Raw genomic sequence first — 26,281 nt, 5'->3', positions numbered from 1 at the left:
TTGTAACATTTTTGACAGAATTCTCCATAACTCTGGATTCCCATGGAAGTTCAGCGTCTCCTAAGTCTTCAACCAACTCTTCTTCGTTTACAATGACAGCTTCCTCTACTTGTTCCAGTACGAAGTCATGCCCTGTTCTGTCCACTGGAGTTTCTAGTATCTCCTTCATGCTAAGTTCTTCTTTAGATTGTCCACAGGGGGCTGTGGGAGGTCCTTGAATGTTCGAACATCTAGAAGATAATAAACTTACTGCTTGCTCCAGTTGATGAAGGGTTGTTTGAAGTTGATCTACTGTTTCCTTGAGGCGAACCTCTGATTCTTGGGGTGATAGATTTGGACGTGGTATATGGGGAAGTGGTGGTATTTGGGAGTAATTAGATTGGAATTCGGGTAAATGAGGATCATATGGTAGTGAATGGTGAAAAGGAGCTTGTGAGTGTGGTGGTGCGAAATTATGTTGAGAGGATGCCCTATAAGCATAGGGTAGGGCTTGTTGGTAACTACAAGGTTGTCCACCATGTCTATTTGCTTGGTATGCATTATAGAATGGTCTTTGTCTATGATATCTTAGAGGGAGTTGTTGCCTAAAGGATTGATCAGATCCTCTTGGCTCCATCCATCTGTGATTGCTCTGACCTTGATGCATGTTCCTGTTATAACTTTTACTCCTTTCAACAATATTAGAATCAAACTCAAAGCGAGAGGGGTGAGAATTCATAGTAGCTAATAAAAAATAAAAGAGGAAAATAAAGACAAATAAACAAGTAAAAGAAAAGTATTTACAATAACCAATAATAAGGCACACGATTGCAGTTCCCCGGCAACGGCGCCATTTTGACGTTAGGATTTTTGCAAGTAAAGAATTTTATAAAAACAGTCGCGTTGTAGATATAGTCTCTAAACCAACAGAAATCCCTTCGTACAAACGTTTTTGGTTGTCACAAGTAACAAACCCCTTAAAAATTGATAACCGAAGTATTTAAACCTCGGGTCGTCTTCTCAAGGAACTGCAGGGAAGCATGTTCTTATTATTGGTTATGGAGATTGTAAATCGGGGTTTTGAAGATAAGGAGCAAGTAATTTAAATTGCAATTAAAATAAGTAAAAGACTGTAAAATAAATAAATAACTGTAAAATAAATTTTTGGTAAGGTATGAGAAATTGGAAGTCCTATCCTAGTTATCCTTATGAATGATGATGAAGATTGAATCTCAATTCCACTTAGTTAGCCTTTACTTAAAGTAAAGAAAGGTCAAGTGACTAATTGTGTTGGTCTTCAAATCCTAGTTAATCCTTAAGGAAAGATTGGGATTATTAAGTTCAATTCAATTAGCAAAGATAACAATTATCAATCATGTTGAGTTTGAGAACTCCTGAGTTACTGATTTCTTAACCAAGACCAAAGGGGAAAAGTAAATCTACTGGAATAAAAATGTCTTCAGATTGGAAGCAACAGTAACATAAATAAAAGAAAGCAATAATAAACTGAAATACCTCAAATAACATTAATTCAAAGAATAAAATGTAACATAGAAGAATTCGTAAATTAAATTGAGAAGCTAAATAAAAAGGAATGTTGAACCTGATAAAAAGATAATCCTGAAAGCAAAAGAAATCCTAATTCTAAATCCAAAAAGAGAGAGGAGAGAACCTCTCCCTTAAAACTACATCTAAATCATGAAAAATAACTTAGTTGGAGACTCTCCCTGAATGGATGGATTCCCTCACTTCATAACCTCTGATCTGTGCCTTCTGGACTTGGATTTGGGCCAAAAAGGGCTTCAGAAATCGCTGGGAGCGTTTTCTGTACTTTCTGGTGCGTAGCCTCTGTCACGCGTCCGCGTGGGTCACGCGGTCACGTCATTTGGAGTTTTCCTTGTCACGCGGTCGCTTCAGTCATGCGTCCGCGTCAATCACGCGGTTGCGTCACTGCCATTTCGCGCTGGCATGCGGCCGCGTCGTCCATGCGTTCGCGTCACTGCCAATTTCTTCAAAAACTCCGTTTTATGCTTTCCTTCCAATTTTGTATGTTTCCTTTCCATCCTTTAAGTCATTCTTACCTTAGAAGATCCGAAACTACTCAACACACGAATCACGGCATCGAATGGAAATAAAGGGTAATTAAAATAATTACTTTTAAAGTATATGAAACATGTTTTTCACATACATCACATAATAAGGAAGGGAAAGTAAAACCATGCAATTTATATGAATAAGTGAGTGAAGGATTGAATAAATCACTTAAATTATGCACAAAATATATCATAAAATATGAGTTTATCAACACTCCTTTTTGCTTGTCTAACTAAGTAAATCACTCAACCATTGTTGCTTGATCCATCAATCCTCGTAGGATCGACCCTCACTCACCTGAGGTATAACTTGGTATGACCCAGTGCACTTGCCAATTAGTTTATGGTTTTCAAAATCTGCACCAATGATGTATGATCATAGTAAGGTGGAAAAGGTAGATACCATGAAGGTTGGTCTTGCGTGTGAGCCCCTTCCCTTAATTGATAATTCACTCCTTGGTGCAAACTATCATTGAAATCGCCATTTCCTACAAAATTGTCACAACCATACTCAAAGCCACAAGGATGAGAATTCATTTAAAGAGAGAAAATAGCAACAAAGGATATCAAAAAGTAAAGAAAAACAAACTCCGAACTACTAGCAAAACAAGAAATCAAGCAAAAAGCAAGCTATTCAAACTATTCACATATTCACAATAGCCGATAACAAGCACACATTGCAATTTCCTAGCAACGGCGCCAAAAACTTGATAAAGGCTAGACACCGGTTTAGAAATTCACAAGTTAAAACTCGAATTCTTTATAAGTATAGTCCTAAATCATCAAATAACCCTATCAAAGTTTAATAGATTGTCACAATTCAAATCAAATACCTAGAGTTTTAAATCTCGGGTCGTTCTTTCACAGAATTGCAATTGGCTGTGCATATTGGCTATGAGAGATTGATATTTTGATAGCAACAAACAAGAATTTAAATAGCAAGAAATTATATAGCAAACAATATATAAATGGTAAGAGATATTAATCTAAAAGCAATTAAAGCAAAGGAAAGGAAATTCAAATGCTAAAAAGATCTTGGTAAGGGTTGAGAGCCAAGGATCATTATCCTTGTTATTAACCACAAACATGGCAATTATAAAGAGTTAGTCCCTCTTAGTCTACCTTTACACATTGAGGAAATTCAAATATCCATAATTAATCCTAATCCATAAGTCTTAACCAACTTACTAATTAGATTAGTAAAAGATTAGCGTCAATGGAAACAAGATTAACTAACAACCCTAAATCACCAATCAATGTTGGACATCAATGACTCAGGGTCACCTAAGTCATCAATCCCAAGCCAAGAATGAAAATCTAATCTATAACTAAAGAAGGTATTTTATTAAACACTTGGTAGGCATAAAAGAAAAGCACAATAAATTACATAAATTAATAAAATCTACAACTACCCAAAGCAAGAAAACAATAATAACAACTTAAGTAAGCATCATTACAGCATAGAAACATCAAATTGCATTAAATAAAATGAGAATTCAACAATTTTTCATAAACTAAAAATAGCAAAAACAAGAAACTATCAAGAGAAACCTAGTAAACTAAGATGATAGAACAAGATAATGTAAAGAAAACTAAACTAAAACAAGATTAAAACCTAAAACTAGAGAGAAATTAATCTAAAAACCCTAGAATTCTCGAGAGAAGTTAAAACTTCTCTCTCTAGAATTTTAACTAAACCATGCTAAAACATGAGTTGGATTGGGCCCAAAATGGGCTTGAAATTGCGAGCCACATGTTCTTTTAAGTGAGTCACGTGCTACAACTCTTGCGTAAGCATGCATGCTGATGAACCACTATTTTATGACTTATTTTGGATCAAATCAAGTGGATTTTATCAACTTTACTCACACTTATCCATATAATTTGCATGTTTTTAAGTTCCCTTCCGAATTTTGTGTCATGATTGAAAACATACTTCCTAGGCCTTTAAATTACTAATTTTTAATCCTCTCATATTACCATTCGATACTGTGATATGTGTGTTAAGTGATTTCAGGGTTAGAGTGCAGGAATGGCATAGAGGATGAACGGGAAGCATGTTAAAGTGGAAGGAACAGAAGAAATTAGATATTTGAGAAATTGGAACTGATGCGTGTGATGAAGGGAAATTTGATGGTATAAAATTTCACAAATGAAATCTCGTTGCAAGTATGGTCTCTAAACCAACAATAATCCTTTCATATAAAAATTTGTTTGTCACAAGTACAAACCCCTATAAAACTAATAATTGAATTATTTAAACCTCGGGTCATCTCTCAAAAAAATTGCAGGGTAGTGTTCTTGTTATTGGCTATGGACATGTATATTTGGGGTTTTGAAGAAGGAACAAGAAAAGTAAATTGCAAGAATTAAACTAAAAACTAATAAAGCTCTTGGCAAGGTATGAGAACTAGAAGTCCTATCCTAGCTATCCTTATCAATTGTGATGAGAATTGTCCATTCCTCCCACTTAGTTAACCTCTAACTATGAAGGAAAGTCAAGTGGATGAATTAACTTGATTCCATAAGTCCTAGCCAAATCATAATGAAAGACTGGCTTTAGTGGCATTCAAGTCAATTAGCAACTTCTAATCATCAATCAACAAAAGAATTAGATAACTCAAGAGTCACTAATTACTCTACCTAGGCCAAGAAGAACAAAATCTAACTCATAACTAAAAGAAGCATTTCATCAAACACATAAAAGGCAATAAAGGTAAACACATAAATTACAAGAAGTAAAGAGAGATCAAACTACAATGGCAAGAGATCAATAATAGAAAACCAAATCAAACATGAAAAGACATGGAATTCATAAATGGCATTGAAAGGTAAACGGAAATCTACATAAGAATTTATAAAGCAAAAGGAAAATTGAAGCAAGAGAAGAAGTAGATTTAGATCTAGAAGAAGAAATTAACCTAAACTAATATGGTGGAAGGTGTTAACTCGCCCTTGAATTCTGCCTTAAATAGCCTCAGAAATAAGTTGGGTCTGGGCCTGGGAAGCCCAGAATTCGCCCCCAGCATTTTACCTTTAAGTGAGTCATGTACGAGCATCGACGCGTACTGATGACAAGTCCTCCTAGCCTATTTTAGCTAGTCTTTTTCTTTAGTTTTCCTTAGAATTATGCACTTTCTTGAGCTACAAGCAAGCTAATTGAGTAGATTTTCATGTTTCCCTTGATTGAACCAACCATATATGAATTCATGCCATTTCATGAGGTTATGCAAGCTAACCATTTTTCAAGTGCTTGGGGAACAAGCAACTTTCAATATCATTGCAGAGGTCCATACAAGCTGTTGGAAGGATTAAACATCATCAACCAAAGAACAAAAGATGAACCTAAAGGCCAGCAATGATGATGATGAGAAAGAAAAGCAATTGAACTCCAACAGGTTGTATTGTTAAGTGATTGTTCTACATCAAATATTGCTGTGATTGAAAAGTTGGATTGTATCCTTAATTGCCCTGCCTGTCTGCATAGTATAGTTTCTTTCTATATACCCCTGCCTGCATGCATAGTATAATTTCTTTCTTTATAATTCAATAAGCAAGATGTTTTATCATTCACAACATTCTCATCTTCAAAACTTGTTTGCACTCAATTTCCAAGAAATGCATCACATGAAAGTTCTTTAAAAAGAAAGATTGAGGAATTAAACAATTTTGAGGCAAGCAAAAGATTAGGAGAAGTGGTGGTTCTAGTTGTATGATTATGTATTGAGGTTGCATGATTGTGAAAACTTGCATGGGAGCTCATAGGCGGGACATGAAGTTCAAAGAAGTATTGTGGAGATTCTCAAAAACTTATTGATCCAAGAAGCAGCAAACAAAACAAAAGAAAAAAAAGAAAATACAAAAACAAAAGGAATATGGCCCAAGGCTCTGAGCATCAATTACTAGGCAGAAAAAGAAAGAAAGAAACAAAAACTCAAAAGAGTTGTTATCCTAGTAAATGCTTGTGGTTGAAGTGTGTCAAAGAAAGAGGCTTGAGCAAGTAAATCCTTAGGGGTGCTTTAACACCTAATACCTTAAAACCAACTGGTTTAGGAGTATTGATTGAAAGCTTATCTAAAGAGCCGCTTTGAGACATGATACTTAGAGTCGAGGCCAAAGCACAGAAACTATAAGCTGCTTCTAGGTGATTACATATAAAGAGATCTCCATGATACCAATTGGATGAAAATCCTAATGACCTACGACTCCCAATATGTAAGGACTAGTGAGCACTGAAGCCCTTGCATGAGCATATAATTTAGAGTTCACCCCACTGATACTTGATCACTTCACTCACTGCACTTTACAAGTGTTCCTCAATCCATCTTAATTGAAAGAACCTTGGAGCATAAATCTATTTCTTGCTTGGGGACAAGCAAGCTTTAAGTTGGTGTTGTGATGACAAGTCATCCTAGCCTATTTTAGCTAGTCTTTTTCTTTAGTTTTCCTTAGAATTATGCACTTTCTTGAGCTACAAGCAAGCTAATTGAGTAGATTTTCATGTTTCCCTTGATTGAACCAACCATATATGAATTGATGCCATTTCATGAGGTTTTGTGCTATATTTGTTGCATATTATGAAAGAATGAATATCTCATGATTTTGAGCATAGCTTTGATTAGTTTGGTTGATTAATGATAGGTGAAGAAAGCTTGGAGAAAGGTTGAAGCAAAGAGGAATGGCTAGAAGTGAAGAATAGAAGTTGATCCTGGAGGCATGAAGTTAGCCCCAACGTTAGCCCCCTAACTTGGAGGCTAACGTTGGGCATGAAGATCACTCCCTGGACTCCCCACGTTTGAGCCAACGTTAGCCCCCTAACTTGGAGGCTAACGTTGGCAAGAGAAACTTGAAATTCATCCCTGGGCCAGCTAACGTTGGCACATGAGTTATAAAGGGGGAGAAGGCCAACGTTTGCGCCAACGTTAGCCCCCTAACATTGGCAAGAGAAACTTCTTCCCTGGGCACCAACGTTTGCGCCAACGTTAGCCCCCTAACTTGGAGGCTAACATTGGCACTTCTCTGTTTACTGTTTTCAATGTTCATTTACTTTTCTGCTATGAGATCCAATTTGATCCAAAATCCCTTTTACTCTTCTGTTTGATGCAATTTAGCTTTTCCTTGTTTAATTTCTGCAAATCCACATCCCAATCCCCTTTACATTTCAAGCAATTTACATTCCTTGCACTTTAAGATTCCGCAATTTACATTTCTTACACTTTAAGTTTCTGCCATTTAATTTCTTGTTCTTTAAGTTTCAGCAATTTAATTCCCTGCTTTCTTTAATTTCATGCAATTTACATTCTGCAAGTCACAAATCACTCAACCAACACTTGATTCGCTTGACTAAATCAACCACTAAACTAAAATTGCTCAATCCTTCAATCCCTGTGGGATCGACCTCACTCCCGTGAGTTTTTATTACTTGATACGACCCGGTACACTTGCCGGTTGGATTTGGATGTTTTGGAAGAGATTTCTTTTTCCTTCAAAATATCTCATCACGTACGCGTAAGTCACGCGTATGCGTCGATTGGCAATTTCCTATGCACGCGTACACGTCATGTACGCGTACGCGTCGCCATGCGACTCCACAATCCACGTGTGCGCGTCTGCTACGCGTGCGCGTTGAACTCAGCATCCCAAATCCTTGTTTCTTCATGGGTTCTCCAGTTGCATGCTTTTCCTCTTCACCCCTTTGATTCATTCCTAGCCTTTCCATTCTGAATTCAGTAACAAATACATCAAGGCATCAAATAGAATCAAAGATGAATTAAATTTAGCTAATTAATGCTTAAAAAGCATGTTTTCACACTTAAGCACAAATTAGGAGACAATCATGAAACCATGCTATTTCCTGGGATAAATGTGAGAAAAGGTGATAAAATCCCCTAATTTAAGCACAAGATAAACCCTAAAAATGGGGTTTATCAACATGCGTGTGGCTGAAGCGTACGCGTGACTGATGCATACGCGTGACCAGGAGCTTCATTCAAGCGACGCGTACGCGTGACGAGCTGCACGTGCCTCAGTAAAGGGAAAACGCTCGGGGCAATTTCTGAGCTGCTTTTGGCCCAGTTTCAAGGCCGAGAAGGAAGACAAGAGGCTAGGGAGTGGAGCTGGAAAGGGGATCGATCCATTCATTCACACACTTTAGTTTTGGATAGATGTAGAATTCTAGAGAGAGATGCGCGAATTCTAGAGAGGTTTTAGGGTTTCTTCTTTTATTTTCAATTTCATCTAAGTTGAGGTTCTATTTCTTATCTTGATTCAAGTTCCTCTTTTAATTTCTTGTTATTACCTCTTTGCTTTCTTAGTTTTATATGTTGTTTCCTTTACCTTTTTGCTTTATTGTTCATGACTCCTTGTTGATTTCAATTTCCTTTTAATGCACTTTGAGGTATTTTATGTTTATTGTCGCTTTCTTTAATTTGTTGTTATTGTTTTCTTGCAATTATCAGTCTTAGATTTTACCATTTCTTATTAATTTTCTATTTTTTTATTTTATGTCTTTGAAGTGTTTGATAAAATACTTGGTTGGATTTTAAAATAGATTTTTGTGTTCTTGGCTTGGATTGAGTAATTTGGAGACTCTGGAATTGTCAAAGCCTCTTGTTGATTGGCGATTGAAAGTTTCTAGTTGGCTCGAGCTTCACTAAATCTAGTCTTTGATTAGGACTTGTGAACTTAAGTTGGTTTTGCTCACTTGACTTTCCTTCAATTGTTAGAGGTTAACTAAGTGAGAGCAAAAGGCAATTTCCATCACATTTGATGATGACAATGAGAATAGGAATTCCAATTCTCAACCCTTGCTAGGACTTTTCTTAGTTATTAGTTTATTTTCTTGTTATTTACATTCCTTGCTCATCATCCAAAAACCCCAAAAATACTTTCCCACAACCAATAATAAGTACACTTCCTTGCAGTTCCTTTGAGAGAAGACCCGAGGTTTAAATACTTCGGTTATTTTTATTGCTTTACATAATGACAAACAAATTAAACGTTTGACCGAGGATTGTATGTCATTTAGAACAATACTTGCAATGCGATTTTATTGAGAAATTCTTTACCAACATTTATCCTCCGTCACATGCCGCCACTACAACAAATAAGGGTTTCTGCAACGGTTAAAAACCATTGCCGTAAATTGGAAAACCGTTCCTAAAAATTTAGCCAACGCTTTGGCAACAGTTTTTGACCTGTGGTACATGCTGCCGTTGCCAATGCTCAAAGGCAACGGTTTTTTACCTAAGGCAATGGTAACAAAAAAACCGTTGCGAAAGTTACTGGCATAGACAACGGTTTTGAAAGAAAATTTTAAAAAACGGTTTCGAACCATTACTCGATAAGCAACGGTTTTAAATCGTTCTCTTTCATGATCCAACGGTTTAAAACCATAACTGAATAGGCAACAGTTTTAAATTGTTGTAGTATTATTATTCACAAAGCCAACAGTTTTAAATCGTTACCATTGGTGTCATTTTTTGGCAACGGTTTTAATACCATTGCCATTTTATAGTCGTCTAAGACAACGGTTTTAAAGCGCTACCATTGGTGTCATTTTTTGGCAACGGTTTTAATTTCAATTTTTTTTTATTATTTAGTGTCAATAAATAATCTACGCTATTTGAATCAAGCCACTAAAGAAAAATAATTGAACATTTTCCATCAAATTTGATTTATAAAAATTGTTGTAAGATCCACAATCACATTATATTATTTGCTAGTAAGAATAAAATATGTGTACACTTCCTTAAGTTTCTAAAAGAAACAAGACTAATATTCTCACTTGAACATATTCCCAAATAGCTTCTTTATCTTTAATCCCCTTCCAGTTTGTGTAAATTAATGGACAAAAATCTGAACTCCTTGCCACTATGCCCAAAAATTTGCTCAAGTTGTTTACAGCTTCATCAGTAGGACCAATTGCCTCTCCTTCAATATCTTTAGTAATTTCTTCTCTATCTTCCAACTATCTTGCATAAATCTTTAAGCATTGTGTAGGTCCTCGTGTTTTCTTCACTGTTGTCTCTATACAAAGTGACTAATTAAAATTACCATAATATATTCAAAGAGACTAAAACATTAATATTTTTAGCATTATATACCATCCCTCTTATTGATTTATATATATTTAATTGAAAAAAAATAGCTTCATCCATTTAGCCACATGAATAAAATTCCATAATTTCACTATTGCTAATGATTTATTCCAACTGCATAAGAAACTAGAATCTGCTTCTAAAATTAAAGTCAAAGTGTAAAAAGAGTCAAAGAGATCCTTTTCTTATATCATACCATAATATGTACATGTACCTTTTCTTGTACAATTAATGAGTACAGATCCTATTCAGATATTGAACTCGTTTCAGTGACAGATTTATCACTTGATAAAATATAAATTGTAATCTTAAAATATCCCACCATATGCAGCAATATATATACATGAACTAAAGTGTGAACTTGTGCGTGTGTGGGGAACTAGCCCACCATATGCAGCTACGTAAACATAATAATTTTACGTCAACTGAAGTGTGAAATTGAAATAAAGAAAACTTACAAATATTATAATAAGTTATGAGCAATATCTATTTTGCTTAAATTGATACCAGCCTCATTTGTGAAAGCTTTCTCTCTTAATTCAATGAATGACAAGCAACTAGAAACTTTCCTAAAGAAGAAAGAAGAAAGAATGAACTAGGACTACATAGAAAAGATTCAGAAGCTAGAAAAATAGATAGCTTGCAATGAAAGTAAACTGAACTATTATTTAGAAAAATGATAGCAATTACACCTCAATTACATAGAGAGAGTTATTTATAGCCTAGTGCACGAAGTAAAACTCACAGACTCTCGCAACTACTATAAGAAAACTAACTATTTAACACTTGAGTCTGGATTTTCTTGTTCGGATTTTGCTATTTAACTTGAGTCTTGATTTTATTGAAAGCCCAGCTCAAATTAATCAATTCAAGTACATTATTCATGCTTATTAATGAAAATAACAAAACGCCATGTCCTCATATACATCCATTTTCATTATCATGCTCACCAACAAACACCATTTTTCAACCTACCCTGCCACCCCCACCAATTAATAGATCCAATAAATTATTTATTAAAATATATCCCTATTATACAAAGAAGTCATCATATATAAATCTTTCACATCAGTAAATTTAAAGAGAAATGATGTCATAAAATGTTTCTAAGGAGACCAAAAATTTACCTTTCACAGTATTGTCTATTACCTCAGCCTCAGTTGGATTAATATAATCCTTGTCCTGCTCCTCTATATTATCTCCTTCATTCTCATCCAATTGCTCTTTACCTGTAGTATAGCTCAATGTCTAAGATAGTGGCAGCTACAGAGAGACGCACTATTTGATTCCATTTTTTTGGTTTTAAAGAGACAAAGTACAACAACAACAAAGAATAAAAATATAAGCAATTCATAACCATAACTCTAATACTAATGTTACTATCACTTCCATGACTACACACTAGCATTATCACCTATAAATCAAACAAAACCCACCAAAGACACTAGTTACCACGTAACGAAAGCTCCCTCAACCTATCCACCCGGACAAATAGACAAATTCACTATACTTAATGAACCAAAACACTCTTCTGATTTATGACATCCAAAAATTAACAACAAAATCAAACTTATTTGTATTGAACAGTTCAAAGAGACTCAAAATAATTGTGGTAATATTTTTCTATTCTAAATGAATGACCAAAACAGAGAATTGACCAAAATCAATATTAAAGACAACACAAAATCAGAATAACATTTTCAGATAACCAACTACCAAATCAAAATCAGAGTAGCACTATACCAAATCAAATTAAAATCAAAATAGCATTTCTAGAGAACCAATTCCAAATCAAAATCACATAGCATTATACTAAATCAATATAAAATTTATATTAAAAGCAAAACAAAACCAGAATAACATTTTCACAGAACTAATTACCGAATCAAATAATGGCAACAGAACATAACTCAATGCTACCAGGGAAAAGTAGAATATAACAGCAATGGCAGAGTAACCTACCGTGATCATGAAACATGACGGCGACGACTTCTCTTCTCTCGCACTAGCTTCGACGGGTCAACAGCGATGGAGGTGCAGTGCGAGCTCTCCCACTCTTCGCGTTATGTGGCAACAACATCGGCGGTCTCCCCTTCCCCCGCCGGCGACCTCTTCTCCCTCTTCTCACTTTCTCTTTCCCACGGTGCTTAGCTTCCTTCTCTCTTCTCTGCGTTTTCTCAGAAAGGGATGGGGTTCTAGGGTTTCTAATTGTGAATTTAGGGATTTGCAGAATTAGGGTTAGAAATTAGGGATTTTATAAAGGAATAAGAATAAATATGAATAGATATTTTCATAAAATTACATAATAGAATAATTTTAAAAACAATTGTACGTTATTAAAAATATTTAAGAATATTATTTATCAATATATTGTTAAGTTCAATTAACTATTTCTAATTTAAATTACAAAATAAACATATTAATCATATTTTATAAAATATAATTTAAATTCAAAATGTTAATTACTCAAATTAGGTGATATAACTTTTCATTATTTTTCTATCACCGGAACTTTAATTTTAATTTATAAAATAACCAATTATAATAAAATTATGCAAGAATTTTAATTATCTTAAACCCAATATTTATAAAATTAATTTTATCATTCTTAACATATTATTTTCTAAAAATAAGGAACTCGAATTAAATCATAAATTATTCATAATAAAAGTTACTTAACTTAAATTATACAATTCTTTCTTATTTTTCAATTACTAAAATTAGGTGAAACATGAGAACGGTTTTATTTCATTACTATAGCATAATGAAAAATTGAACTTCAATAGCAACACTGTAAAAATCGTTGTCTAAGACTATCTAATAGAACCGTTTTAAAGTGTAGCGTTTTGGCAACGGTTTTTATGCGTTTTCTTTGTACAATTATTTAAACAACGATAAAAAATCGTTGCTTAAATACAAATCATGGTAATGGTTATAAAACCGTTCTTTAAAATAATTAAAAAACGGTTTTAATTTGTTGCTATAAAATAATGAAAAAATTGAATTCAGCAGTAACACTATAAAAAACCGTTGTCTAAACCTATCTACGAGAACTGTTTTAAGGTGTTGTAAAATTTGGCGTTGCTAAAGGCCATATTTGTTGTAGTGCGCATGCGCACGAATCTAAAATCATGCATACATATGGTACATATCAGCGTACGCACGACTTGGAGTTTTGCCAAACTTCATTTCTTCATGAATCATCCACTCTTTCATGCTTTTTCCTCTTCTTCCAAGCTATCATTGCCTTCTAAACCTTAAATCACTTAAACAAATACATCAAGACATCAAATGGAATAAAAGTGGAATTAATTTGACATTTTGAAGAATAAAAAGCATGATTCTAATAATTAAGCACAATTCGGAGGAAATTCATAAAAGCATGTAATATAAATCCACTCTTTTTAACTCATAAATAATCATAAAATATGGACTTATTAGTGACCTAATAAGGTCTATGGTCACGGTTTTTCAAAAAAAAAAAGGTGATCTAAAAGGGTCTATAGTCAAGGTTTTGGTTGTTGACCTGCAGAGGTCTATGGTCATGATTTTGAATAGTGACCTAAAAGTATCTGTGGTCACGATTCTACGAAAAGGTGACTTAAAAGGGGTCTATGGTGACGGTTTTTTAGGGTAACCTAAAGGTATCTATGGTCACAGTTTTGCAAAGTGACCTAAAAGGGTCTATGGTCACTGTCTATGATGCACAAACACTGATAGGAACATAGGACACAAAACAACATGGGACAAGCCGACATATGAATTTTAAAATCTTATAAGACATGGGAACACGCATATATATAAAATGTAAAGTAATTGGACACAACAGACACGCTTGTCGAACGAGTGCCCTTAAGTGTCGTGTTCAAAATGTGTCTGATGTAAGAACCATAATTAATTAACTGCCTAATTAAAATAATTTAATTTCCTAAAATAGGTTCAAAAATTTAGAATGTTAATTAGAAAATTTAAATATGATATTTGGACTCAGTAGATCTTTATGAGTTGGAAAGTGCAATTTTCTATGGAAAATTGCATAGAAAAATGTGTACCGGTAAATTAGACGGCAGTACTAGCTTAGGTCTATCCAGTACTATGTGAGAGTAAAAGAACTATAGAAAAAATTAGAAAAATAATTAAAGTTGAAAACCGGGAACAAATTCTAAAGATTTGGCCCAAAATTGGGCCAAACGAGCCAAAAATGCTAACAGGTTGGACCGGGCCCAAGTTAGTCCCAAGCCCAACATATATATATATACCTCACTTAAGAGCCAATTCAGCTCATTTCCACCCACAAATAAGAAAAGGAGTGCTTGATAAACCCCAATTTTGTGGTTTATCTTATGTTGAATTTAGGGGATTTTATCAACTTTTCTCACATTTATTCAATGAAATAGCATGGTTTTGTGAATTTCTCCTAATTTGTTCTTAAGAGTAAAAACATGCTTTTTAGGTCTTTAAATAACTAATTTTAATTTACTTTAATTCCATTCGATGCCTTGATATATTTGTTAAGTGATTTCAGGATTAGAAGGCAAAGATTGAGTTGAAGGAATGAAGAAAAAGCATGCAAAAATGGAGAATTCATGAAGAAATGAGGATTTGCTAAACTTAAGGCCACGCACACACGTCACTGGCGTCTACGCGTGAGAAGGAGATTGGCCAGTGACACGCACGCGTCACCTACGCACACGCATGAAGAGGAATTTTGAAGTGCGACGCGTACGCGTGACCCATGCGTACGCGTGACAAGCGGCACGTGACCTCATTAAAGACAATACGCTGGGGGCGATTTCTGAGCTTAAGGAGGCCCAAATCCAACTCATTTCTGATGCTTTTGAACCCAAGCATAGCAAGGAAGTAGTCATAGTTTTAGTTTTCATCATGTTTTAGGTTAGAATTCTAGAGAGAGAAGCTCTGCCTTCTTTCTAGAATTTAGGGTAGTTTAGGTTAAATTTTCTTAGATCCAACTTTTAATTCTTATTTTTATTTCAATTCTCTTTATTTTGCCATTTTACTTTCATGAACCCTTGTTTGATTTTTATTTTCTTTCAATGCAAATTTATATTTCTATGTCTCTTGATGTTTACCTCACATGCTATTGTTGATTTCTTGCCTATGTTAGTTATAGATTTTATTAATTCTTATATTTTGTGATGTTTACTTTTATTGCATTCTAGATGTTTGATAAAATATTTTCTCTAGTTTTAGAGTAGTTTTCTTTACTCTTGGCCTAGGCTAAGGGAATTGGGTGACCTTGAGTCATTGGGTCTCATTGAATTGGTGATTTGAGAACCCTTATGGTCAATTTGATAACCATTCACTCTAGCATACTACTAAGTCAATTAGTAGCTAGGTTAGGATTTATGGATTGATGTTGATCAAGCCTATTCGATGTACTTCAAGCGTTGAAGTAGACATTGTACGTACTTCAAGCATAGAAGTAGACTAAATGGGTTGGTCTCTCCTAATTGTCAATACATGGTTAGTAGACAAGGATGGGTGATCTCAATTTCCATGCCATAGCCAAGAGTTCCTTTCCCTTTCCTTTATTAGTTAATTGTCATTTAATTTCTTGTTATTTATTTTTCTTGCCAATCAACAAATTAAACCCCCTTGTTTCTTTATAGCCAATAATTGATCACTTCATTGCAATTCCTTGTAAGACGACCCGAGGTTTTAATACTTCAGTTTATTTTTATTGGGGTTTGTACTTGTGACAACCAAAATTAAAACTTTGATTGGGAATTATTAGTTGGTTTGGAACTATGCTTACAACGAAGTTCTTTTTCTATTGAGAAATTCTAGACCAACAATAATTCTCACTATCAAGTTTTTGGCTATTGTGAATATGTTCATATTGTGAATATCTTGCTTTTTGGTTATTTCTTGGTTTTGCTAGTAGCTAGGAGTTTGCTTTCTTTATTTCTTATTAGTTTTCATCTTTGTTTTCTCTTTTCACTATGAATTCTCACCATTTTGGCTATACATGTGGTTACAACTATGTTGTTGGAGATGGAAATTACAATGCAACATGCATCAAGGATGGAACAACCAAAGATGGGAAGAGCCTCAAGGATTTGATCACCCTTCTTGGCAACAACCTTTCCAAATGTGCTATGAGCAAGAGCCATTCCATGATGCATACCAATCCAATGTTTATGGTGGACCTCTTTGTGATTATTAACAACCACCACCATATGCCTATGAACCCCCTCCAAAATATAGCCCTCAACCATCATACTCACAAGCCTCATACCACCAAACATCTCCATATGATTCCAATCCATATCCACCATACCAACCACTTTGTGAACCATATGAACCATATGTAAAACTACCCCAATTCCACCACCAATACCCTAAAGAACCACCACCTCCATGCCATTATCAAGATGAACCACTTCCCATGTATGAGAGCCTTCAACCACAATAGAAATACCCCTTTCCACCACAACCGTCCATGGAAGAATACCCATATCCATCAATCCAAGAGCAATATGATCCTACCTATGTTAGTTGACGAGAGGACTTTTTCTAGTAAAGAATTTCATAAAAATAATCACGTTGTAAGTATATTTTCTAAACCAACAGAGAATCCCTTCGTACAAAAGTTTTGGTTGTCACAAGTAACAAACCTCTAATAAAATTGATAACCGAAGTATTCAAACCTCGGGTCGTCTCTCAAGGAATTGCAGGGAAGTATGATTTATTATTGGTTATGAAATTGTATCTTTTTGGGGTTTTTGAAATAGGGAACAAGGAAATAAATTGGCAAGAAAGTAAATTAATCACTAGAAAAACTCTTGGCAAGGTATGAGAACTGGAAATCCCATCCCAGTTATCCTTATCAATTGTGATGAGAATTGTTTATTGCTGCCACTTAGTTAACCCTTACTAAATAAAGGAAAGTCAAGTGGACTAATCAATTTGATTCCTCAAGTCCTAGTCAACTCCTATGGAAATACTAGCTTTAGAGGTATCCAAATCAATCAGCAAATTCCAATTTTAAATCAACAATGAGTTTGATAACTCAAGTGTCACCAATTACTCAACCAAAGCCAAAAGGGGAAAAATCCAAATTATTTATCTCAAAAATAGAAGAAGGCAATCATAAGTCTGAAATACCTCAAATTACATTAAATAAAGAAAATCAATTCTAACATGGAGTTCATAATTCAAATTGGGAAAGTAAACAAACCAAAGTCATAGCATAAATAGAAGTAGAAGAGAAACTGAAATTCAAGGAACATTGAACCTTGAATGAAGAAATAACCATAAACTAAGAGAAATCCTAATCCTAAAACCTAAGATAGAGGAGAGAGCCTCTCTCTCTCTCTCGAAAAACAACATCTAAAAACCTAAAATTGTGTATTCTGAATGTATGATTGATGAATGATTTGATTCCCTCATTCTCCAGCTTCTATTCTGTGTTTCTGGGCTAGGATTTGGGCCGAAAAGGGACCCAGAAATCGCTTAGGGCATTTTCTGCAATTTTCTGCATGTGGCGTCTGTCACGCGTGCGCGTGGGTCACGCGTGCACGTCATTTGGCGATTTTTCTTCCCATGTGTACGCGTCAGTCACGCGTACGCGTCGCTTGTGTTCTACACGAGGCACGCGTTCGCGTCGTCCATGCGTGTGCGTCGCTGCCATTTTCTTCAAAACTCCATTTTCGCGCGTTCCTTCCACTTTTGCATGTTTCCTTTCTGTCCTCTATGCCATTGTTACCCTATAAAGCCTGAAAATACTTAACACACAGATCACGGCATTGAATGGTAATAAAGGATAATTAAAATTAACAGTTTTAAGGCCTAGGAAACATGTTTTCACATATATCACAGAATAAGGAAGGAATTGTAAAACTATGGAAATAATGTGAATAAGTGAGCAAAGACTTGATAAAAACCACTTAATTGAGCACAAGATAAATCATAAAATAGTGGTTTATCAACCTCTCCACACTTAAACATTAGCATGTCCTCATGCTTAGCTCAAGAGATACTGGAAAAGAGTGAAGGCAGAATGGTGGAATCTATGCAATACAATCTATCTAAATGCAAACTGCCTAAATGAATCATACAATTCTAATTACTATCCACCTATATACACATAGAGCTTACATGTGGTTAGATTGAGTCAAATTCTTCAAGGAAACATATATGCACAGCCAAGGGCCAAGCCTTATTAAAATATGTTCACAATTGAGTTGAGTTAATCAAAAGAGTTCACAAACTTGCAAGACAAGCAATGATTAAACATGGATATATAGAAATGAGCTGTTGAACCCTCATTGGATTTGTATATACACTCTAATCACTTAGTGTTTGGGGTTAATCACTCTACTCTTCTCTAGTCATGCTTTCTAAAACTTTGTTCTTCATCTAAGCAATCAACAAATATTTAATATACACATACAAACATCATGAGGTCTTTTCAAGGTTGTAATGGGGCTAAGGTAAAGGTGAGGGCATATATATATAAGGCTAAGTGAGCTATAAATTGAATCCTTGATTAGTCTAAGATCTCACCTAACATATACATACTCTATACAAATCTAACATTATGCCTAGCTTCCCAATTCTCCCACTTTTGTCTCACATACTCATGTACCAAGTTATCTTCAATTTCATCACATGTGCATTGATTTTTTTCTAAATTTAATATTGGCGTAATTTTGTCCCCTTATTTATTTGTTTATTTATTGGATTTTTTTTGAAAGATAAACACAACATATCAATGCACATGGTATTTTAATTATTTTTGTCTCACATGAGCATGCACCCAAGTTTTAAATAATTTATGAATTTTAATACCTTCCTATCAACCATTGTTCCCATGGTTTTCCCACACTTAGTGGATACACCATCTCAATCTTAAGCTAACCAAAGATCCAAATTGGGGTATTTAATTCATTTTTTTGCTTAAGGCTAGTGATGTGGTTATAGAAAAGAAGGGGATTAAAAGGCTCAAAGTGGCTAACAAGGGTGACATAAAAGGGTAGGCTTATTTGGGATAAGTGAGCAAAAACAAGTAATGGCCTCAATCATATGCAAGCATGTAAATACACCAAATAGTGGACATATAGAATGAAACAAAGCAAAGATTGCAGTTATAGAGAAGAAAACACACAAGAAAAAATATTTATGGTTAAATAATGTAACCATGCAATTAAGCTAAAAAACTCACGGGTTGTGTGTTCTTTGGCTCAAAAACCATATATCGGTTATGTATGTTGATGACAAGTCATCTTAGCCTAGTTTCACTAGCCTTTTTCTTTTGTTTTCAATTGAATTATGCACTTTCTTGAGCCATAAGCAAGGCAATTGGGTAGATTTTCATGCTTCCTTTGATTTAATCAACCATGTATGAATTCATGCTATTTCATGAGGTTTTATGCTATAATTGCCACATATTATGAAAGAATGAATATCTCATGATTTTGAGCATAGCTTTGATGTGTTTGGTTGATTAATGATAGGTGAAGAAAGCTTGGAGAAAGGTTGAAGCAAGAAGGAATGGCTAGGAGGAAGAGAGGACAAAAAGTTTGAGCAAAAGTTTGCCTCAAACTTTAGCTCAAACTTTTGGATTAATTGAAAACGAACCAGGGAGCAAAAAGCTGGAGCAAAAGTTTGCCTCAAACTTTTGTGCAAACTTTTGGGCGAAAAGCTGGAGCAAAAGTTAACCTCAAACTTTTTGGCAAACTTTTGGCATCACAAAACAACACCCTGGAGAACAAAAGTTTGCGCCAACGTTAGCCTCAAACTTTTTGGCTAACGTTGGCGCATGAACAACACACCCTGGAGAGCAAAAGTTTGCGCCATCGTTAGCCTCTAACTTTTTGGCTAACGTTGGCGCCATGAGTGTGCAAGGGGAGGCCAACGTTGGAGCAAAAGTTTGACCCCTAACTTTTGCCCCAACGTTGGTATCAGCAAAGAAGGGTGGCTGATGTGAAAAGTTGGAGTAAAAGTTAGCCTCAAACTTTTACTCAAACTTTTACTCAAGCTTTAATGATTCCAAACCCGGTTTAATTCGGTTCTTCTCCAAACTCCAAGAGCAATCAACCAAGGCCTCTATCAACCCAATTCCATCAAGAGCAAAGGCCTAATTGAAGGCTTGAAGACCATTTGAAGAAAGTGTATAAATAGCATAGGATTTAAGTTTTTCGAAGAGCTTTCCCTTTTAGTTTTCATAGAGAGTTTTCGGAGAGCTTTTGGTGTGGAGTAAGTTTTAATTTCTAAGTCTCGGGGAAGGAGAATTGAATTCCCTTCCTCTTAGTTTTCTTGCTTTCAATTTCAATTACAATTGTCTTGGATCTTGGGTTGGAGAATTGAAGGAATTCTGTTTCAATCTCATCCTAAGATATCTCTGTTTCATTTTACTGCACAATTGAATTTCCATTTCTATTAATTGCTTCTGTTTCTACTCTTTCTGCACTTTACATTTCTTTAATTTCTTTGCAATTGCTCTTGTTGGATCTAGGAAGGTATTGAGATCTAGACTTGGTTATCTAGTCTCTTGAGTCCTGAGATCTGAATTCTCATTTTACTTTCTCTGTTTAATGTTTTTCATGCTCATTTACAAGTCTGTTTTTAGATCCGGTTCAATCCAAGTCTTCTTCTATTTCTCTGTTTGTTTCAATTTTACTTTTCCTTGTTTAATTTCTGCAAATCCAATCCCCAATTCCCTTTACAATTCAAGCCATTTACATTTCTTGCACTTTAAGATTCTGCAATTTACATTTCTTGCGTTCTAAGTTTCTGCCATTTAATTTCTTGTTCTTTAAGATTCAGCACTTTAAATTTCAGTCCTCTTTACTTTCATGCAATATACCCATTCCCTTTACTTTCCATGCCATTTAAATTTTGTTAATCACAAATCTCTCAACCAAATCTTGATTCGCTTGACTAAATCAACCACTAAACTAAAATTGCTCAATCCTTCAATCCCTGTGGGATCGACCTCACTCCCGTGAGTTATTATTACTTGATGCGACCCGGTGCACTTGCCGGTTAGTTTTGGGTGTTTTGGAGAAATTCATTTTTCCACAAAAATATCCCATCATATGTCATGCAAGTAGGAATAAAGAGTTTTTATTCAACTCAATGTGAATCTTTAAATGGCTCTTATAAAAATAAGTATATTCCTTGAAACATGTTGTCAAATTACCAACATTTATTGCTGTATACATATATACTAAGTGGATTGTTGTGATTATGAAAAACTAAAAATTTCTAGTTTACTCTTTTATTTTCAATTAAACTAAATTCTCATATGTTAAAAGGGGTAAACTAAAGTTAATAATCCATATGTTCCTATATCAAAACTACTAAGCTAAGAGTGCAAATCAAGCTAAATATCTAAGATATATACAGCCCAAAGTGCAAAATGTAATAAAGTATAAATAAACAAAAGTACAGTAAAAGAAAATGTGTAAGTATAGAAAGGCAAAATAAAATAAAATAAAATAAAATGAAATGAAAGTACAAAATAAAGCAAAAATAGGTTAAAAGTGTCTGAAAGTAGTTCACCAAAATAAAGTTCGCTAGAGATGGCGACCTCCCCACACTTATATAATAGCATCGTCCTCGATGCTCAATCAGGCTGGGTGTGAAGGGTCGTCACCTCCGGAAGAGTGTGCTGGTGCTGTCTCAATGGGCTCTAGCAGTGAAAGTGCCTGAGGCTCTGCCTGTATAGGTGCCTGTGGGTCTGCCGGCTGTGTCTGCTAAGGCTCCTCATGCTGGGGCTCTGCCTATTAGGATCCTTCCTGCTCATCCTCTGCTCGTGCATCCTCTTCATGCTCATCCACCTCTTCCTCAGATGGCTCCGATGGTGTGTCAGGCTCGGATGGGATGTAAGTGTGACCCGACCGGATCATCAACTTCAAATGCTCATAGCATCGCTTGCTGCGACGCTCAGACCGCTCATATCACCGCTGGTTGCAGCGCTCCATCTGATCAAGGCGCTCTAATAGGCGGTGCATAAAGTGGTAGATGGGCTGGGAAGTAGGTGAGGATGCTATGGGTGTGGGTGGTGCAGCAGGTGCTGAAGGGGCAGCAGAAGATGTGGCTGCATCAGCGGAGGCAGTAAGAGAGGATGGTTTGTAGCCCAGAGCCTCGAACTTCCTACTATGTGGGATGATCTTCTTGCAGTTGGCAGCTGGTGGCTTCTCATCCACAGGCTCCCAGGGTACCTCAGCTCGGCGGCCCAACTCGATAATCAAATAAGGAAAGGGCATAATGCCTCTAACATGGACTCTAGCCATAGAGTGCCTAGTGAACCGTGGAAGGTACAGGTCCTTGCCTTCCATAACACACCAGATGAGGGTTATCATGGCAGCTAGCACCTCAATCTCGTGAGTGCTCGGCATCACATAGTTGCTCAAAATTTGTTGCCATAGCCGAGCCTCATCATTCAGATAAATGATCTTAATGCCTTTAGGGTTTACTATCGACTTACCCATAACCCATGGGACAGCAAGATCAATAGCTATAGTGCGCTTCACTGCTTCCCAATTAAAACGCATAAACCACATATCTTCCTCAGCCTTCTGATAACCATCTGGCTTATTTGATTTAGGCTAGAATTGGAGGATATCCTCAATGGCCTCCTCAGTGACTAAAATCTGTTTGCCTCTTAGCTGCACTACATCCAGGGTTGTCTTATAATAGTTGCAATAGAATTTTCGGACCCAAGATGCATTAACCTCAGTCAAATTCCTCTCTAGAAAGAACCAGCCTCTCTGTTTTATCTGTTCTGTAGTGTACTATCTGGAATTTTGAGGGTCTTTTCCAAGTATAGGTTCCTTTTAGTCCCAAAGACCTCATATTTCAGTTCACAGTAGTGGTTTACGAACTTGATGAGTTGATCGGCTTTTTCATGCGGAGTAAAGTTCTTCTCACGCCAGGAATCATCGTGTAGTATATCTAAAATAGTGGCAGATAATTCTCCTCTCTTTCTTTTACCTGTGCCTGCTTTAGCTTTTCCTTTCCCTTTGGGATCAGATATCCTGAAAAATAGAAAATTCAAGGTATAATTTATTAATTTAAAGTAGAAAAATAGGAAGGCAAATATGTTCAAGCAACATGAGCATAGATGGGCAAAAGAGGAATAAAAGCCAAGGCATGAAGTGAGTCAGAAAGATATAGAATTTTTTTGGACTGTATGCAAGATAAAATTCAAAGAATTCAATTAAAAATCACAATCCAAAAACTATGAGATGCAGAATGCTTGTTTGTCAGGAACAACAATAAACATGCCTTGAAATGGGTTGAAAGTAGTTAGTTTAAAACTAAGAGAGCAGTTAGAAAGTTAATAAGTTAAGAGTTAAAAGGGAAGTTAAAGTTAGTGGCATGGTACTGTAGTTCCTAGTTAACAAAAATGCACAAACTTGAAGAACAAGTAACTCACATTCAAGCAGAGAATGCAGATTATTGATGATAAATATGAAAATAAAAGAAGCATGAAAAGGATTAATAATCATCAATAATGCAATTGAAGTTGGAAAGGAACCAAAAGAGATAGTGAATGCTAGCCCAGCATGTCATGAGGTGACTTTGGTCTGAACCAAGGAAAGCACAATGGAAAATTACCAAAGGCAAGTCATGAACGGCATTTAAGTAAAACTGTTTCCGAGAAAAATTGGCCAGCATTCCGGCAGTAAAAGAAACATTCCCGAAAAATCAAACAGCATAATAATGCAAGTAGCAGCAATTGTCAAACAGAATTAGCAGTTTATATGAATCTCAAAACAGGTAAAATGGTATTGAGCGATAGATTCAAGACAGAATGTAAACCAAAATAGCAGCATAAGATTAAGGCAATCAACAATCAATCCTGGTTTAGTTTAAAGGTACAAGTGCGGAATTGAAATGGATATTTAAATGGAGCACTTGATGAATCAGAGGAAATTTCAGAAAGGCAGCAATAGAAATTATGTAGAAGGATATCAATTTCAGTCAGCACATGAATTTCAAGATAATGCAGAGCAACAATTACAAGCAACAGTAATTAATGCAGCTTATAAGAATGATGGCATTAAGTAGAATATTATCAAAAAGACATGAAACTGTGAAACAGCAACAATAACAGCCAACCAATTGTTAAAAGAAGAAAATTCATAGAGCACGTACGGAGCAATTATCAGACCTAGAATCCTCTAACCACATCCTAGCTACCTAACCACCTAGAATCCACTATGAACATGCATATCTAACTAACCTAAATTAAACAGAATTAAAATATGCAAACTAACTAACTTGAATGGAAAAGGAATCAGAGTGTATTGGAACCTGGGAGGGCAGTGAAAGAAATGGAACGAAGAGAGAGGGGGTGGTACGGTGGCGCTGGTGGGCAGAACGGTGGCGCTAGGATGCGGCACGGCGGCGCTGGGATGCCCGCGGTGGTCCGAGTAGAGGCAGGGGTGTTGCGAAAAGGTGAGAGGGGGAAGTAGGGGGGATCTTTTACTTTTGTTTCTACCTCTTATGTAGTATTTTGATCTTTTATGTCTCTTCCATTTTATGTCTCTCATCAAGAGAAAGGGGGGATTGAAGGTCTTGAGGATTTGTTAAGTTTCGATGAGGATATATATGATGAAAAGAGTCGAAGATCAACCGAGAAGTTCAGAACCCGGAAACCTAGAACTCAAACTTCGTCAAGAGAAGAAGTAAACCCGAACCGAAATGAACGTCTCTCTTTTATACTTCACCCGTCTCTGAAATCGAGTCCTGCAATCCCCACAATTGCAAATCACTTTTATACTCAAGCTCTTGCAATCACTGTTAGTTGAAAGAGTGATTGCAAGGATTCATTTTCGGTGCAATTGAAGTTGCAATCACCGTGTTTGCAACGGTGATTGCAACGGAGATTCAGGAAACGTGTGCAATAACTCTGAATTGTAAGGGTTATTGAAACTTTTCAGGGGAAATAAGGGTGCAATCTCGGGTGCAATTGAATCAATTGCACCGAGAAATTGCACCCGAACGGTAGGAAGCTCTTGCAATCACTGTGAGTTGTAACAGTGATTGCAAGGTTCCACGGGGATACAAAGTGCAATCTCAGGTGCAATTGATCCAATTGCACCGAAGATTGCAACGGTACGAATCGGTAGGGGTTGCAATCACTGTTACAACTCACAATGATTGCAACCGGTAAGAAAGTGAGTAGTTGCAATCGAAGGTGCGATTGATTCAATTGCACCTCCAATTGCACCGAGGAACCCCCCAACACACCAACGAAGGTTGCAATCACTGTTACAACCCACAGTGATTGCAACAGCTGGTGAGAACGAAGAATGCAATCGAGGGTGCAATTGGTTCAATTGAACCCTCAATTGCACCATATAAAGAGGAATCCGGTTGGAATCACTGTTACAACTTACAGTGATTACAACCGCAAAGAGGGGGGAAGATTGCAATCTCCGGTGCAATTGATTCAATTGCACCTGAGATTGCACCGGTGAATACTCGTAAACGGTTGCAATCACTGTTACAATTCACAGTGATTGCAACCGAGTTGAAGGGAAGAGGTGCAATCTCAAGAGCAATTGAATCAATTGCACTGAGAATTGCACCAGTTACTACCGAAACTCTCGCAATAACCGTTAGTGAAAAGAGTAATTTAAACGTTCAATGGAGGGTAAGGAACGAAGGAAACCAGGACTTTAGTTCGTTATCTCACGTAGTTTCAAGATCAGGTTCAGTACCCATTACATTGTATGTTAAACAGTGATTTGAGTACGTTTTAGGAGTACTTTATTACATTTTACGTGTTACATACGAACTTAGTTCCACATTCACTTATAGATGGGTTTTGATCGAATAGATGGATTTTTGTCATTTCTTTTCCAGTCACTTTGACCGGTTCTACGGGACCGTAGTTGGGGTGATGGTCGGTGGCGGTTGCACTGAGTGGTGGTGGTGGTGTCGCGGTGGCAGCGGTAGGGAGCCGGCGTGACGGGGGTGAGAGGGGAGAAGGGGGAAGAGAAGGAGAAAGTGGGGGACGGGGCAGCGGTTGGGTTGGGGCGGCGGCGTGGTTCTGGCGGCGGGTGGTGGTGGCGCTGCGGTGGCATGGGGATGGGGGAAGGAAGAAAGAGAAGAAGAGGATTAGAGAAG

Source organism: Arachis ipaensis, chromosome B10 (assembly GCF_000816755.2).
Source record: "Arachis ipaensis cultivar K30076 chromosome B10, Araip1.1, whole genome shotgun sequence".
NCBI classification, from domain to species: domain Eukaryota; kingdom Viridiplantae; phylum Streptophyta; class Magnoliopsida; order Fabales; family Fabaceae; genus Arachis; species Arachis ipaensis.
This window is presented reverse-complemented; position numbering follows the sequence as displayed.